The sequence below is a fragment of the Manacus candei genome, unplaced genomic scaffold, assembly GCF_025592945.1.
Source record: "Manacus candei isolate 608988 ecotype Guabito, Panama unplaced genomic scaffold, ASM2559294v1 h1tg000065l, whole genome shotgun sequence".
Taxonomy (NCBI): domain Eukaryota; kingdom Metazoa; phylum Chordata; class Aves; order Passeriformes; family Pipridae; genus Manacus; species Manacus candei.
The window spans coordinates 3,770,533-3,786,399 of NW_026138113.1; positions in this window are offsets into that span (position 1 = coordinate 3,770,533).

The window sequence follows — 15,867 nt, forward strand, 5'->3', positions numbered from 1 at the left end:
TCTCAGGTGGTCCCACCCTGGCAGCATTATAGGAATCTGATGGTTTGGTTTTTCTCTGGAAAATGCAGGCAGGACTATCAGTCTCTGTATAGCATATAGATTGCATTCAGTATTGAGAGCAAAACCCTACGCATTTCTATATAGAGACAATGATTTTAAAAGTGTTTCAGAATCAGTTTTAAATTACAAGTTGCATAAAAATAGTACAGTTGTGTGAAGGCAAAAAAAAAAAAAATAGAAACTTCATGAAAGCTGGGGAGTTCAACAAGGGCTAAGGGAATTAGGCACCCAATAGACGAAGCCTGCCTCGAGAAATCCAGCCTCAGTAAGGATTTAAACTTTCTGAAGGCAAAAAGAGGAATACTTTCAACACATAAAAGACTGATCTGGTGAACACCCATGACCAGGCAGCAAGGAAAGATCACCTTAATTGTGGAGCAGCCAGTAACAGAGTCAACCTTAAATTAAAGAATATATCATACACATAGACCTAATTAAGAGATGCTGCATAATATCTAAGCAATGTGGCAAAACGGTTGTGCCCCAGAAAAAGCCATACTGCACATCTGATCAGAGAGTGCAGCTAAAAAGACCATACAAAATGGGAATTGAGCACTGCCAAGGCCTGGTGCCCAAGGCACCTCTACCCTTGCCAGCCCTCAGCACGGCAGGAACTGCTCTGGCTGAGGTTTGACAGAGGTGGGTGAACACCTGAGCTCTCTGGATGTGCAAAGGAATACAGGCACATGCAGGAAACTATTAAAGGACTGAATTATTTCTTAAAAGAGATAATGTTTTCAAAGCACACAGCACAATGCAATCATTCAGCAGAGAGTCAAATGTCACAGCGGATACAGCTGCAAGACAGCATCGCTCTTTATTTACAGTAAAATATGTCAAATAGGGAACACAAAGGCATCGTCGGGATAAACATGGGACTGGAGCACACAAAGGCAGGCGGCATCCACAGTGCATCAGACAACCTGAATAAAAGCCTCGACTACAATACCAGCCCAGTTTCTATGGTGCTTTCGAGTTAATGCCTCCGAACATTTTACATAAATAAATAACTGGCATCCCACATTTTAGTCGTAAGAGAGGACTGACATAGTCTGAAATTCGGGCTACAGAGCAGCAGAAACTAGAGGCGCTCCAGAGGGAGGATGTGCACAGAAAGGAAAGGCTTCGCTTGAGGAATCCTTGGTGTGTCTGCAGGCAGGATCCATCCCGAGTGCCTGAGTTTACACTTCGGGAAGTTACAGTGAAAAAGGATTGAGATGTAATCCAAGAGCATTAAAAAACAAAGGGAAGGTTTCACTGTGAAACACATTTTACTATGCACAGGACTAGGAGCCTGTTTCATGGGCATGCATGCCATGTGCACCAGTATTAGTATTCATACATCTCTAACAAGGACAGTGATTTTAAATTCTTTTTCACTTGTGTATGGCTCTTCTATCAGTCATTTTTCCTTGTGTTAAAGAAGACATACAATAGTCTCAAATCAAGACAGAGTAAGTTGTGAAGTTAGTGACATTTTTTGAAAAATACTATCATACACTGGAGCTGAATGTAGCTCAAATATCACAAAATACCCATCTGTAGATGAATCACACCCCCCCACACACAGTTACAGTAAAACTGTTGTCATTACTGATAACAATTCTAAAAGCACAGGCTGTGCAATACCCTACAAATACAAGCAGGTATTTTCCCTTCCCATAGCACAAAAGCAAAGTGTTAATTTTTGCCTCTGTTCCAATTAGATGCCATAGGAAACGGTGTGGGAGTCAGGCAGAGGATCTGCACTTCATGACAAAACCACCTTTAGCACAAAGAATTTTCCAGGCTCTGCATCTGCCTTTTGAATATTCCTGTAATCATAACTTATAGCATTATAATATTACTTAATAACTTACGATGTTTAGTATAAGAAAGTATTATGTTTCCATATTTTTATCACAGCTCAGAGAAAGTATCTCCTTGTGATCAACATATTCTGGGTTCTTTTCATTCCCACTGGATGTGGGTCTGTACTGCTGCTCAAAGGACATAAGGAATAAAAAATACTTTCTTCATTTGAATTAGTTAAAAGCGAGTGAAGCCCTGGTGTAGGAAAAGTGCCCTGGGGTGAGCTATCCAGTGAAGGTATGTCACAGGCTGGCTCCAGCTGCTGGCTCCAGCACAGGCCCTTGTCCCTCACCCTCTCCTTGATGTCTGCTCAGCTCTGCAAGCTCCGACAAGGCATTTCTGCAATGAGGATGGGTCACTGCATCTCTTTCCCCGTGAGAGCAGTTCACTGTGTCCACTGAGACCCCTCCTTATCAGGGCTGTGATCAAAGAGCTCATTCACTTTAGGGGGCTTTGTTACTCGGGTGGAAGTTCCCCTTGTACTCGACAGGCATCTTCGCTGCTGTCTGACCAGCAGCGGTGGCCAAAAACATGATATAGGATTTAAAATTTTCTTTACATTTCTGCCAGCATTGCTGACTGGGATAATGTTGAGATACAGAGACCGAAAGTCAAGTGAAATGACAAGTGGAGGAGCCGGAGAAGAGAGGCGCAGTAAGGTCAGCACCAGGAGCTTAGCAAGGGGCTCCAGGAGCTGCAGGGCAAACCATAGCAGCAGCCTTCAAGGCTGTTCATTCTCCACCACAACAAAGCCATTTAAGCGCACTCTTTAAGCTGAATGCTGTGTACTTTTACATAACTGAAGGAGAACAAATACCCCATTAGCAGATAATTAGCACTTGGGCTCAGAGTACTTATTTAGGGTATTATGGATCGACCTCCAGCATTAGGAGTGATTCATGTCCTCCATATATTCAGGTATCCTTGTTTCTTTTTATGATTATAAATTTCTGTGCCATGTGTCTGTGTAATGCTTAAGAGATGTTCGGAATTACACTCCAGAGATAGAAGACTTCTCTATCTAGAGAAAAGGTTTAGCAGTGTTAAAAACTAATAGTGGGCACATCACCTTTCCTTCCACCTTACAGTCAAGAAGTCCCATTCACACTAGCCCGGGATCATCTCTCGAAGTGGATGGTGGATTTTTTCAGTCGTTAAGCCCGGTCCCAGCAGGGGTTAGGAAGTGCTGTGAGGCCTTGGGGCAAACTCGCCCCGGGAACTGGACCTGGCAGCACCCACTCTATGGAACTCAAAATGTGGTATCAAAGACTGCTGAACACAACCAGACAGCTGCCGTCTGGACCAGGCTCCTACCAGCAGCCAAAGAGCAAGCTGTTGCCAGGGTCCGGGCTCTTACAACCATTTTACACGGGTAGCTTGTCTAAAAAGTCCTACATTTCCAAAGGCTTCTGCTAACAGGGAGAAGCGACCTCTCCCCACCTCTGTTTCCTCATAAAGCAAGCAAGAATAGTAATACCTGACCATATTTCCAATCCTGCCAGCATCAGCCAGCCATCTACGAGTGCTGCTTCTGAAAAAAGCACCTTTGCACCAAAACCTTCTCACCCTCGAGATTGTCTTTGCCGTGAAAACCATCACTGGCACCTTTGGCAAGCAGTGGTATGAAGCTGATGCTCACAACTGCAGTATATTGTGTCCCAGCTCAGCCTGTCCATGGCCAACATCCCCCTCCCAGGGGATGCTGCCTCTGCACCCTCTGAGCCGTTCAGGAAAGCAAAGTCCAAACAGCGGCTTCACATTAAATCAAGCAGCTTGAGGACGGGCAGCCAAGCTTCTGCTGTCACCTCCTCTTCCAGCTCCTTCCCACTGCACCGAAGAAAAGAAAACTGAAACACAAATCAAGTCCTATTCTACAAAATTAATAGTTTCCACTTGCTTCTTTTCTGTGTCTGCTTTCACTCTGTAATTACGCAAAAAGACGCAGCGTACTGCGTGGTGCTATTGATTAACAAACCCCACAGCTGCACAGGCAGACCCGCAGGCAGTTTTGAAAGAGGCATTTTAAAGAAAGTTTGTTCTTTAATATTGAGATATTTATGGTACCCCCTCTGATTTGATGTGATAACATGGATGAGGTTGTCGTGTGGAGCAGGTGGAGAGTGAGGACATGCAGTTTTTATTCTTGTAAAAAACTTCATAAGAAAGTTATCTCCTTACTGTTGAACAGAAAATTACTGAATAGAAAATTATCTCATCGCTATTGAATAATGATGCCAAAAACCCAGGGAAAAGATCTCATTCTCTATTAAGTTTGGTAAGATTTATCAAATAGCTTCTATAGAATCTGCCTGGGTTTCTACAGATCTCTGGGCTTTATCTCTCCAGAGGGTTTTGGAAGGCTCACAGAATATTTTCCTATTATCAACCCCATTGATGTCCTGTTTAAATTCTGTGATTGGCAGTGTTTATTTTTCTCTTATTAGGACTCCTTTCTTAGATAGAAAAGAATAAGACTTACCAGCAATAAGGCTTACAGTCAGCTGGGCAAAATAGAAGAGGCCAGAAGGTTTGAAGAGAACTGGGTTTGTTTACTTTTATTTTTAGGGCTTTATTTTTAAATCCTAAAGTGCATTTTTAAATGCAGAAGTGCAGATTCTCAAGGCAAATATAACAACACTACATAAAAAAATGTCCCGCTGTTTATTTTATTTGGTTATCTTGCTATGTTGCTCAGTATTATTGTTCTGTCCTCCAATGAGGCACCAAATGCCCAGGGCCCCAGCGCGTGGCGTTTCCCAGAGGCGGGCACAAACATCCACGAGGGCTGTGAAGAACTCCCCACCCCTGGAGCCTGCACACTTCTCTGGGCAACCACCAACGCTGCCTTGGGGACCAGACTCCCGGGGACTGCCAGGTGGCTGTCTCGGGTCGGCACTGCCCTGGGGGTCCAGCTGGCGTGGCACGGCACAGCACAGCACAGCACAGCACAGCACAGCACAGCACAGCACAGCACAGCACAGCACCGGGGCAGTTCGAACATCACCGCGCTGCTGCCGGGCACGGTGGGGGCAGCGAGGACCGCTCTGTCTGGCGGCAGCGGGGGCTGCGGGGCTGAGTGCTCCTGCCTGCAGATCCCGGGGGAACGCCGAGCCCCAAATGGCCATTGGCTCGGGACTCATCTCCACCCGGGGAACAACATGATGCCAGGTCTCGGCATGTCTTCTCGAAAGAGGAAAAAACCACACCTCCGCGGAGCCGCGCCATGGGAAAGGAGCCCGGTGCAGCATTTGGGAGGCCGCAGCTCTCTGGGGCCGTGCCCGGCCCCGGGGGCAGCAGCTCGGGGGGGCTCCCGGCGGCACAGCCGGGGCGCGGGGGCCACGCTGGGAGCAGCTGGACAGGCCACGAATTCCTGCCGGCGGCCGGCCCGGCGGGGCATAGCAACGGGAGCCGGGGGAGGAACGGGAAGCAGCGGGAGCTGTGAGAAAACGAGCGGCGCCGCGGGCGAGGCAGGGGACGGAGCGGGGGAGCGGAGGAGGAGGAGGAGGAGGAGAAAAAGGAGGAGGAGGAGGAGGAAGAAGAGGCAGGGGCGGCCAGGCCGGGGGGCGAGGCGGCGGCTTGGACACGGCCCCCTCTCCGGGGTAGCCGTACGACATCCTAACCCGCCGGTTTGAGCCCGCTCGGGTTCGTGCCAGCGCGCCCCGGGTTCGGGCCGAGAGCCCCTGGCGACATCCCCGCGCTGCCGCCAGCGCCGCAGCGGGGGTCGGGGGCCCGGGGGCCCTGCTGCCCCCCCGGCACACTGAGTGCCCTCCCGCCGGGTTTGGCTGCCCGCCTCTCACAGCGCCGCTGTCTCAGCCGGGGCTGTGGAGCAGCATCGCTCCCGTGGGCACGGAGGGCTTTGGAAGAGCCGCGGCTCCGCCGCTCGGCGCAGCCATGGCAGCTCCGCACAGGGTCCAGCTCCCGAGGGGAACCAGCCTCGGCGGGGGCAGGCATTGTGCTGCCGAACAGATTTCGTGTCAGAAAGGATGTTCTACTGCACCAGTTTGTTCCTCTGCGTGAAGAAATTGTTAATCAAACTGCAGAGGAGGCACAATAGCTGTACAGATACGTTAAATATCTAGTTACTACGCAATAAATAATTAATAAAGTTAATCTATTTCACGATACTCTGGTCAAGTCATACCCTTAAAACCGATCAATAGTAATAAGACATAACATTTGTATGAGCCTTCTCTTTGCTGTGTGATCATTAATAACCAACAGCTGAGCATTCCTGATACCACAGGCCAGCAAAAACTTAAAGAATTTTCGATTGTATCAATAATTCTGTTTTTAGTTTGTTAAATGCTCCTGAAGTGTACAGCCTATCTAGCAGGCACATAGGTTGGGGTTTCCAAATGAGTTTAGGTAAGCTAAATGCCAAGCTCCTGTTGACTTTCAATGGAAAAAAGTTCCCAGCAAGTCCAAGCCTTTTCAAAACCTCAGCCTTCATATTTTTTGAAAGTTACACATACATAGTGCCAGGTTTTTAGCACTGTCCTAATTTTAGCTGAGGACAGGGTCCTCTTCTATATAAGAAAGGAAAAAAACAAACAAAAGAACCTGGTTTAGGAACTGGAGAATATTGCTTATTTGTATGAAGTTTACAAAAGTTTGTATAAAGTTTACAAAACTATCACTACAATTTCTGTTTCAGCATTCGCAGACATCTGCACCTGAAAGAACTCTCGGCTGGAAGATACCACAGGGCTGTGAGACATTTCAGAAGGTAGCAACAACCGTCCTGACTTCCTCAGGAGTTAAATTAAAACAGTTCCCAACACACAGCAGTTCCTTTCTTCTCCAGCGATTTGGAGAGGGAGATTTGCCCCCCACAGGGTGAGACGTGGCACGGGGGGCTGGCACTCCTTCCAGGCCACTCTCACTGCCCTGGGTGGCCACGCACATGGGGGCTTGAGCACCAACCCCTTGGAGGAAGCAACTGAGCTGAAGCCAAGACACGAGTTTTCTGCAGATCAGCACACTCCAGCTGGCCCAGGCTGCCCACAGCCACAGCTGCCCCCAGGCTTTCAGTGGGGTGAGCCACACCTCAGGCTGCTGCCTCAGGCACTGCCATGGCAGGAGGAAAAGATGGCTTGTACCTCCCAGGGTCAGTGGCACCAGCCCTGGACGGCTGCAGAGGTTTGCCTGCGGGTCTTATCCCCCTGTTCTGCTCTGGGAGTTCTGCACTGTTTGGGTGCACTCTGTCCATCACCACTACAGGGCTCCTGTCGCAGTCAGGGCAGGGGTTGTTCCCAGGCACTCTCTGCAGCTCCTCCTGCTCCTGGGAGCTACTAACATCTGTGTGAACAAGCGAGTTTGCCTCTTCAGGGTATTTTTTGCAGTTATGTGCCCAATGAGCACAGGAAAAAGGCAGCCTACCTGGGTAGGAACAGGTCACCTAGACACAGTGATGGTTGGTGACAAGCCAAGGCTTGCCAAGACAGCCAGTGCCAGAGTCCATGACATGGACTGCCCCTAAACCCCATGGCATTGCCCTGCTGCCAGCCCACCCTTCCCCTGTGCAGTGAGCTCTGACAGTGGCTGTGAGCAGGCCCCTGGTGCAGCCATACCCCCTCAGCCCATCCTGGCAGTGCTGTGCTCACAGGGTGTGTGTGGCCACCCCCAGCACCGAGCACCGGGGCCACGCTGGGACGGCCGAACTAAAGAGCCGCAGGAGGAAGAACACAAGAGTTTTGTAGAAATATGTATTTTTACATCAGAGTCCATTGTATATACAAAAAAAATCCCACCCTGCTGTGCTAGGAGAAAAAAAAGTCCTGTGGGCATTTCAGACCAACCTATTTTATTAATGCAAACTGCCAGATTCAACATGTGAGGCAGCTTGAAAAATAAGAGGCCGGGAAGGAGGAATGTATCCATGGTAAGAACTCCTCAGGCCGGTTAGTCACATTGCTCCTAGCTGGAGATCAGAAATAGAGGTGGGCAAGTGATAGTGATGCAAAGCAAAGGTGTCTGTAATTTGAAGTGGGTTTTGCCAACTCAGCCTAGGGCTGTACTGCACATGCCTTTTTCTTACTGTCAGATGACCTGAGAATTCATGGACAAAACAGTAACAGCAAACATGTTTTGGACATGGAAAATGTCTGGCAACTGCTGCCTACATTTGCACAGCTGAGTGTGTACACCTAGAACACGGCTGCTTATGTCCTAGCTGGACCTGTCTGTGACATTACAGGACTTACACAGCCAAGTGCTAACTGCCCTGTAAGGCATCAGTGTGAAATATTCATATAATGGTCCAGCGTACAATTTTAGGAGATTTCAAAGGATTTCAGAATAACTGCATATCAGAAAACATCTATAAAATGAACTCACAAGAAAAGACGTGAAAAATTTAAACCACAAGTCATTACATATTCACGGTGGTGTATTTGCTCAGCTCTAATCAGCATCTGAAGAGGGCTGATAAATGCTGCCTAGGAGCAGTTCAAACAGTGAGATGGGTCAAAGTAAAAAAGAAAGTTAAATCTCAGGGTATCAGCAGTCAGTACAGGGAATTACTTGTCCAACAACAGGATGAAATAAAAGGTTGGGATAAAAGACTTCCCAGATAAATACAATGGGCTCATTCTGATGGCTATTTCTGGAGGTGCAGACACCAAAGCTCTCCCAGGAAGAGCCAGAACTCCAGGTGCTCCCTTCAGGGACACACACCAAGGAGACACCTTGCTGTCCTCACAGGGTGTTCTCATCCACCCTGCACCTGAAGAAACTGGGTGCCTTTGATGGCACTGCCTCTCTAATGCTGTCAGAAGTTGATACAGATATGCACACATGGAATAAGGCTGCAGTGTCCTGTTTTACCGTGCAATCTCACTGCAAATCCCTCTCACTATTTTTATTTAGCAGAAAATATGCCCGTGCAGGCAGGGGCACAGAGGACCAGAGCAGCACCAGCAGAGATGGGAGCTGGAGCACAGACAGAAGTTGGGCTCTGGAGTCAACGGAAGTGTGACTGGATTTTTGGTGAATGTTCTATGGCCTCGGGGCAGTGCCGTGGGCTCTGTGTCCTCCAGAAGTGCAGTTATCTCTAAGAACTGCACATTTGAGCATATGCCATGAGGAAAACAATGCTCTTGAATCGCTCTGCCTCATTTTCACCACTGAGCAAACAAAGCCGGTAACTGGTGTGTCTCCCTAGGGAATGCTCCATGACTTAGGCTGTATTTGGGTCATAAGAGACCTAAAACATCCTCTGAGCAAAAGCACTAAAGTGCTGCAAAATGTGACAGGCACTGGTAGACAGTGACCCAGCAGTAAGGCATGTCAGAGCTATGAAATTCTTCTAATCTTTCCTCCCCAGCTGATTCTGTCAGCCCTGCCATCACTTCTGCAGATCTTCCTTGAACTCTTCCTTGCCCTCGGTGTTTTTTGTACAAATTGGGATGACCAGAGCCATCATACTGTAACCCCAATGAGATGCCAACACACCCAGGTAGTCTCAGAGGGGTGCAATCCCCAGCCCCACTGGCACCCCCATCCCAGTGCTTGTGAGCTGTGATGATGAGCCGTGTGTCTCTCAGGAGCCCAAGACCTCAAATAAGGAAGAAAAAAATCTAAAAATTATGGAAGAGGCTTGGACACTGTCAGAAGCCAACCCATGAAAAATGCTGGCCAGGAGTTAGTTACTAAATATTTTAAGATCAAATAAACCTGATGTTTTAGAGGGCCCTGGTCTATTATTTTTGTTCAAATTATATGTGCATCCTTTAATAAATACCTCTGCAACCATAAATACAAAACATGAGAGAGACAGAGAAAGAAAAATCTTGCTGAACAAGGGAGTTACATACTGTAGGAATGCAGGAGTCTGTGATCTACGTTATTTCTTTGCTTAAGGCCACCTAGCAACAGCGCATAGGTTAATCCTCCACAGACTGAACAGACAGCATCAGCCAACAGGAAAACAAAACATCCCCGCTAGAAGAAAATCAGAACAAGAATTACCCATTTGCAAAAGGGTTGTAGAAACAGGCAGCAACAAATAAGAGGTATACATGATACTCCTGCAAAAGGAAGATTTCCCTGTAAATAGAGTTATTGTCCACCCTGTTATTAAAAATACAAAAACAGCTTTACAACATTTACAGAAAGCCTCTGTGGGAGCTGCAGGAGCCCTGCTCTGCAGGGAGCTGGAGAGATGAGTTGGACCGTGGTCAAGGCTGGTTGCCATCTTAGAGAGCACCTTTAAATGATAGTGTCCTCTAAAACAATAAATAAGCCTCAGGAGCCATAACCCTTCTGCCAGGGGTTAGCAGCACCTGCAAGGGCAGGTTCAGATCTCTACAAGCGTTTCTTGGATGTTAGGACATACCATCACTTCCTTAAGGCCATTGTCTGCAGGGACTCAGCCCCCACTCTTTGCAGCTCTGCCAGGCTCCCCTGCACCAGGACATTCTGCTAAAGGGGCCTGGGAATACAGAATTAACTCACCAGGAGATTCCCACTGTGCCAGGACTGTTCCACACAGCTGCTGTGCCCTGGAGAAGACACCCTGCAGGGCTTGCTGGCCCCAGCACCCACTGGGACTGCAGAACCTGAGCATCGGCAGCACGCAGGGTGTCCTTGGCAAAGCTGCGGCCCAGGAGCCCTGCTGTCCCCCTAACATTGCCCTGCTTGTGCCGTCCCTCACACTCCCCCAAGGGGTAGCCACCAGGGATAGAATTTTGGAGGAAAACACGGTGGGAGGCCGCTGCTCCTTGCCAGCTTGCTGCAGTGCTCTGCCTGCTTTCCTGCTGCCCGCTTTCCTCTCTGCCCCGAGCTGAGTGTCACCTGCTGCTCACCAGTGCCAGCACAGCCAGCCTGTCCCCAGGGCAGCCTCTGACCTAACTTTTCCAAGGGGTCTTTGCAGCACAGCACATCTTCCTGCGCCCACCAGGGAAGGCGGCCAGCGTGGTGCCACACGTACCTGTGTGTCTGGGAAGTGATTTATTGAGGGGTCTGTTGTTGCTCCTTTTTTGCTGTTCACCAACAGATGGTAGCAGCACTGCTGCTGTCATGCCAGGCCAGGAGCTGCTCGCGGGAGGTGATGACTTCTGCTCTGAAACTTTTCCTATTTGAAGAAAAGTCATGCTTGCCCATCTCCTTGCACCTCACTAGCTGTGTTTCCAGAGCAAGTTCGGAGCGCAAATTATCTCCCAGCACAGCATATTCTCAATTCAAAGCTCTAGGGAGGGACTCAGGCAGTTGTTGGGGTTGATTCGCTGTTCACTGAGGCTGGTGAATCAAAACATGCTCGAGTGCACCATCAGTGCCTGGGCTGGATGCCTCAAACCTCCTGGTCTACATGGGGCTGCAGCAGTGCATCCTGCCTGGCTCTGCCCACAACAAGCCATTGCAAATGGTGAACAACACACAGCAAGGCACCAGCAAGGCCTAAATTAATTATTTCATATATTATTTACAAACGTAATTATTGGACAAAATCTGAGCATTTTGTGCTACTGGCTGCACCTGGCCACTTGCACAGGATGGGGCCCCAAGCCACTTGCTGCCTTTGCTGGATGAGCACCAAAGCCACCTGGAGCTTTGCCTAAGCAAGGTCTGGCTAAGATGGAGCTAAGTACAGACCTCAGGATTTGGTCTGTGGTAAAACTGCTCTGCAGAAGAAAAACAAACAAGCAAACAACTCCACTCTGGAGGCTTCCCCTAATTCTGTAAAGTGCTTTGAGGCTTGCAAGTGGCTCTGAATAATCAATAACACCATTAACAAAAAGGTGGCCGAATGGCAACTACCTCTGATTAAAACAGAGCCCTCGGTGTATTGCAGCAAACAGCCATGTAGCCATTTCTCCTATCAGGAGCAGGTCTTTCCTAGTGTCATATAATTCATGTTAAAATTGCAGCAATAAGGCAGACTTCCTTGCAGCTGTTCAGAAGTCTTTGGAGGCTGCCATTAGACTTCACCTTTTTAATGCTTTATGTATTACAGCTTTATTTTCACCTAAGGCTGTGATTCTAAGCTTCCTCACAGCCTTATCTACAACTCATATTTCAAAGCCTAATTTTCCTGCCCCCAAATGTAGAATAAAATAGCTTGCAAAAAGGCCTGCAAGGAAGCTGCAAGTTCTGTGGTTTTACAGCCCTTCTCCATCAGATCTGTATAGGTACTATTCCTCATGGAGCCAAAAACTTCCCAGAGAAGTACTGTAGCTAGAAGATATTTCTTGACCTGGCATACACTCTGTCCACCCCAGCTGGTGGAGAGATTATGAAATTTTAATTGGACTGAGAGCAAGATATCACTATAATTGGAGCCCAAGTGCCTGCACGAGCCTGAGAGCAAGGACTTGCTGGAAATCCTCGACAGTCACCAGCGGCCTCAGTGCCTGAACGTGTCTGTGCCCCTGCACAGAGGCGATACACATCCTCTTCTCCACTTGTGCTGCAGCCACTGGTTTCCTTCCAGAAATAAAAGGTTTTGCAAAGGAAGAATGCCCAGGCCCATCCAGGTTTCCACCTCCCCTGCAGAGACACTAGCAGCAGCACAGGAAACCACGAGAACATCCCAGCTCATCCTATCGCAAGCTTTTGGGAACATATGTTCCTTGTCACAAAATGACTCTCTACTGCAGTTCTGGCAGTGGACTCTCACTCTGCTGAGCTGTGGTCCCCTTCTGCAGCCCCTGGCCAGCCAGACAACCCCACTGTGGCTGTATGTGCACAGCAGTCCCCTGGCGGGCACAGCTCACCCTGCAGCACAACATCTCAGGTCGACACACTGACTGGTTTTTTACCACCATCTGGTGAGACATAGACTAAGCACTGACTTCCATCACCTCCAAAAGGTAGGCAGGGCTGTTGGTTGGAAAAGACAGGCATGCTGGAGGAATGCAAATGGTGGGATTATTTATTATTCACATAGATGCTTATCCTGTAGCATGTCACCCAGCTCCATGTAATCGTACAAATCACTCAGCTGAGTCAGTGATCTAACTGTAGACCCCACAGCTCAGGGACTCAAATGATCCCAGAAGGACCATGTTTAAACATTCATGCCCAGATGACACTTGCTCCCACATACACTTTTTAAATCTTTGCCAGACACGGTGAGACATCATCCTGCTTATGTCACATGTAAAATAAGATCTCGGTTATACTAGGAAGCCCACATTGAAGAATCTTCTGGAAAACAGGGTGCCACTACAAAGTGACACTCTGAATGCATAGCAGAGATCGTCTTTATCTAAAGGTCAAAGCAAACCATGCTGTGTAACACGATTTTTTTCCTAGCTAAGTACAAATCCAAGCTGCAAGGTAGCCAAGTGTTCCCCTTTCTAATAGGCATCTGCTCACAGAGGGGCCTGCTCTGCTCCCCACTCTGGCCATCCCTGCTGGGAAGGGCTTATCGTGTGGGAAATCGTGGGAAATCTCCACTCCTGACACCAGCACTGTGGAGGTGGCTATCGATGAAGTACAGTAACTTTGCAGCTCAGCAAAAGCTTTGGCTTCTTTTCTACATGTGACACTATAAAACCTCAATGGGCAAATTCTTCCACGTCAGGGCAAGGAACCAGCTTTGCCAAGTGATTAGGTTGGCAACAGTTTTTGTGCTGGTGTGAGGGACAGGAGATCAGAAACTTCTTGACTCTCTGTGGTTGCTGTATCGAGGCCCTGCTCCATATTCCTGTCTGGTCTGTGCTGTTCATGGGACAGGCGCTGCCACAGAAAGGCTCCAACGTTGCTGATGGGCTGTGCAGGTCATTCATTGTCCTGAGAAAAGGAGTGGTTTTGAAAATACAACAAGGAACTGAAGAAGCAGAAGGACAATTTAAAGCGTTTGCACTGGACAGAGATGTCCTAGAGCACACTTTCTGCTGCAAGCTGCTGTTTTGAAACCACTGGGCAAGTTCCTGGCCCTGACTAAAGGCAGTGGCACACCTGGGGATTGCTTTGGTCTGGTCTCTGACACCAGTGCCAGAGCATACCTGGGGACTAAGGATGAAACGTAATTTGGCTTATGTGCCTGATCTCCTTTAGCATCAGGATTACTAAACAGAAAAAAAAAAAATTAAAAAAAAGGCACTTGAAGAATAGACTGTTTGGATTATATATAGCATTCATTGAGGCAGAGCTGGGAACAGCATGTGTGACCCTAAGGATGACCCATCCTATTTAGTATTGGCTTCTTCCTCACACTCTCACATCCCCATGGCCCACATCTCCCATCACATCCCAGCAGAGCTGCAAACGTCCACCCCAGCACCAGGCACGGGTAGGTCGTGCTCTGCCTGCTGCCTCTGGCCAGCCTCCAGCCCACCTGCATGGGAACCACAAAGGGAAAGCAAACAAAATAACCAGCAAGAAAACGCTTTGCATTTTAGTTGCAGTCTTCATCTGAACAAAGCATTTTGCAAGCCATGCTGGATTCAATTAACGAAGCCTTCATTTCTTAATTCATTAAGAAACAGTCTGCTTTATGATCTCACAATTGAAATCAAGTTGTAAGATACTGAGTAAATTCAATTTTTTCTCATTTTGCGAGAAAATGAATAAAGAAGTATTAAAAATCTAACTCTGTTTTGAGTGGGAAGGGAAGGAAATCCACTTCTTTGTTATAATAAGCTATCTATATTTCTGCTTGAACATTTTCCAGCCATGCCATCCAGCAGGCACACTGTGAATCTGAAGCCAGAATGAGGTCCCTGCCCTGGGAGTGCAGCACATCATTTGGGAAGGGAGCAGCCTGGAAGCTCTGATCTGCAGCCAGTGCTCATCCCACAGTGACGGGGTGGCCCAGGAACAGACCTGCCTGAGCAACCGGGGACCAAAGTCAAACAGTACCAACCCCCCAGTTAGCATAAATAATTGGCTTTTCAACATGAAGGCCCCCACAGTGACTTTCCCATGGAGGAACTATGTGCTACTAAGAAAATTAAAGGTTGAAGGTTCATTACTGGGACAAGTAGAGCACGAACTTTTGCAAAATGCTTCATCGATTAGCATCATCTCTTGACCTAAAAGAGAACTCTAAAGACAGATAATAGGAAGGTGATTCCTGCTGGGGTTTATGCTATTAAGTATTATTATTATTGATTTTGGCTCATTATTTTCCTTTATTATAGGAAGAAAATAAAAAAAGAAGATAAAAGAAAAAGAAGTTCAATGGTCTTTTCATCAGTCTGGCTCCAGGTAAGGCTACTCATATTGCACGGCAAAATAGAGTTGCACATGCAGATGCTATTAATACTTCCTTTCTAATTAAATTCTGCAAGAAATTGTGCAGGATATTTCTGTCCCCATACTCATTCTAGTCCCATCATCTTTTGATTAACTATCCTCATGCACTAGGAATTAAGGTGTGACCTCTAACTTTTTTTGAGAGAGATGTGCTGTTTTTAATATTAACAGCTCCATCTTTCCATTGTTCCTTGAGCAGGGTTGGGAGGAGAAATATAATTACACACAATGGGGGTATAATTCATACATTAAAAGTGACATTAAAATGATAGGTAGCAAAATATAACAATATAACAGCTTGTCTGTCACTCTTTTATGGATTGCTGGCACCCTCCAACCCCATTTCAAACACATCCCTGGAGGGAGTGCAGCAGGAAGACGTGAGTGAGAATAACACCACCACAGGGCTCCCTGGGCAGGGGTATCCTGCAGGTCTCTGCTTCCTGCAGGTACCACATCCACGAGCTGGCTGCCACTGGCCACACCACCAGCACCTGTGGGTCCTCCTCTCCCAGCGAGGAACTGCCCCAGCGTTACAGATTCCTGGAGCAGAATCCCAGCACTCCCATTAGGAGACAACATTATGCAGTTTGATGTATCTGGGGCATGGGAGGTCCTCCTGAGTAACACACAGGAGAGCAGCTCTGCTGCCCACAACATTGCCTCCTTCCCAGGAAAATGAGCTGGCCCTGGCAGCGAGGAAGCCAAGCACCCATCAGTGGGGAGGCACATCAAAAGGACTGTCACTGTGGAGCC